General features: G+C 43.8%; 1 pseudogene; it reads left to right on the forward strand.

Annotated features, from left to right (window-relative positions):
- Positions 1-406: 406 nt before the first annotated feature.
- Positions 407-2,864, forward strand: part of LOC105517300 — a 46,317-nt pseudogene continuing 43,859 nt past the window's right edge.

The raw sequence follows: 2,864 nt of genomic DNA on the forward strand, positions 1-2,864 counted from the left end.
CCCACGTTATGGAGAGTAATTTTCCTTACTTAAAGCATACCCATTTAAATGTAAATCTCATCTAAAAACACCCTCACAGAAACATCCAGAATATCTGGACATCTGGCCTAGCCAAGCTGACACATACAAGTAACCATCACAGGAAGTTACTCAGTCTTTTAGCGCCTTAGTTCCCTCGCCAATAAAATGGAGATAATAACAGAAACTTCCTATTGGGTGAACATGAAGATGAAACAAGTTGATGCATGTGCTAACAGCAGCGCCTACATTCAGCACTCAGGGCTTGATCTTTCTTGTTATCATCTCAGGCTTTGGCCCCAGGCTTCACCCAGGTGACAATACTAAGAACAAGTTTCAGCAGGACCACCAAGAATAACAGGGGCCTTTGGTTGGGAACACCACGAATATGATGAGAGACTCGGTATGTTAGAATTCTGCTGCGGTAGCAAATGGAGACTTGCACACGATCGTCTACAGGCTACCCTGGCCAGTACACCATCAGTCAATGGCGGTGTTTTTCTTGTTTTATTCCATGAATAAATTTTAATGTATTCAGTTTTCCCCCATCAACTGCTTATTTACTGCTCATATTAATGCAATATGGCAAAATCATTTACATGGCTAGAGTCTTTTGCAGCCCACTAGAGCATTTCTCCTGCTTTGCTGTCCCTTTGTGTCTGGTGAGAAAATTCATTTTTGCTCTACATGTTTTTGAATTAACTGGCACAACTCAGGAATGTGAGATCGGCATCAATCCAGAGGCTGATGTAGAGCAGAGAGATTAAGAAACTGGCTGGGTTTGGCCAAAATTTGGTGTGAACCTTTCCGGGACCTGACTTCTCAGCACAGGGTTATTGCGAGGATTGAATGGGGAGCCCCAAAACATTGCCTGCTCCTTGGGAAGTGCTCAGGGAATGCGAACTAGGATGACTCCTTTCATAGCAATGCCTTATAACAGGGGTCCCCAACCCCCAGGCCATGACCAGTACCAGTTCATGGCCTGTTAGGAACTGGGCCACACAGCAGGAAGTGAGCCGTGGGCATGTAAGTGAAGCTTCATCTGTATTTACAGCCACTCTCCATCACTCACATGACCACCTGAGCTCCACCTCCTATTGATCAGCGACAGCATTTTCATAGGAAAGCAAACCCTGTTGTGAACTGTGCATGCAAGGGATCCAGGTTGCATGCTCCTTATGAAAATCTAATGCCTGATGATCTGCCACTATCTTTCATCACCCCCAGATGGGACTCTCTAGTTGCAGGAAAACAAGTTCAAGGCTCCCACTAATTCTACCTTATGGTGAGTTGTATAATTATGTCATTATATATTGCAATGTAATCATAATAGAAATAAAGTGTACAATAAATGTAATGTGCTTGAATCATCCCCAAACCATCCCCTGATCCCAGTCCATGGAAAAATTGTCTTCCACAAAACCAGTTCCTGGTGCCAAAAAGGTTGGGAACTGCTGCCCTGTAGTGTTGTTAAAGTGCTCCCCTTGCTCTGGGGAGATCTAGCTGCCTGGGTTCCTGAATGACTGTGTGGAGGAAGCCATCTACCAACCAGGGTTGCCTGTCAAACTGTTACATATGCAGGAAGTAAACTTCTGTGGTTAGCCTTTGACATTTGGCATTTGTTCTAGCAGCTAGCTTCAGAGATACTTTGCATTACCCTAAACAGTATGGTCAGTTAATATTGCAAGAAGGTCATTCACATTCTCAATGTCCTCTCCATCTCTACAGGCTTTGACCTACTGTAGAAAGTGTCTCCTACGCAACTTACTTACCCTCAGCATCTAAAAGCCAAGTCAGTGCATCTCTTTTTTATGGAAATGTCCTATCTCCCCAGTTAGACAATACTGTGGGTATGGATTTCAGGGTGCAAGAAATGCATTTCCTTACTGAATTTCTTTCTTGAGTTTCTATGCCACAAGGATGGCAGAAACGAAATTTTAGTTAGTTTGGGGGTTTTCTAATGTTTTTTATTTGAGCCCAAGTTCTGGTTTGTGGAGGCATAGCTGGTCTTTAATGTCATCATCTGTTGGAGACGTCCTCACTTCTTTGATATTTCATTGTCAGTTAACTGTGAGATTTTTACTCATTCTTTGCTATAAGGCCCTTCCATTGGTTCAGGACTCAGCTGCCCCAATTCCCTTTATAGGTATGTAAATATAAAGAGGCTTGTGTGAGAGTCCAGGGTATATGAGAATCTGTCTGTGGGTCAATGGGTAGAAGAAAGTACTAAGGACAACAACAACAACAAAACAGCCAAGTTTTTTATCTATAAAAAATATAATGCCACCACAAAAAGTAAGCCCTTTGAGGGCAAGAACTGTATCCTGACCATATCCTGGTACCCTGTCCAGCAAATCAAGTTTTTCTTTCTTTTCTTTTCTTTGAAACAGAGTCTCATTCTGTCACCCAGGTGGGAGTGCAGTAGTGCGATCTTGGCTCACTGCAACCTCCGCCTCCTGGGTTCAAGTGATTCCTACCTCAGCCTCCTGAGTAGCTGGATTACAGGTGCACGCCACCATGCCCACCTAATTTTTGTATTTTTTCTTAGAGATGGGGTTTCACCATGTTGACCAGGCTGGTCTTGAACTCCTGACCTCAAGTGATCCCTGCATCACCCTCCCAAAGTGCTGGGATTACAGGCATGAGCCACTGCACCAGGCCAAATGAAGTTTTTCTTATTCAATATTTCCTGCTGCTCTTAAATGAGGAAGAACAGTCAATGGACCACAGAAAAGGAAGAAAAGATCCCCAGTGTTCTTTTTTTTTTTTTTGAGACGGAGTCTCGCTCTGTCACCCAGGCTGGAGTGCTATGGCTGGATCTCAGCTCACTGCAAGCTCTGCTTCCC

The sequence above is a fragment of the Colobus angolensis genome, unplaced genomic scaffold (genome assembly GCF_000951035.1).
Source record: "Colobus angolensis palliatus isolate OR3802 unplaced genomic scaffold, Cang.pa_1.0 Scaffold3, whole genome shotgun sequence".
NCBI classification, from domain to species: domain Eukaryota; kingdom Metazoa; phylum Chordata; class Mammalia; order Primates; family Cercopithecidae; genus Colobus; species Colobus angolensis.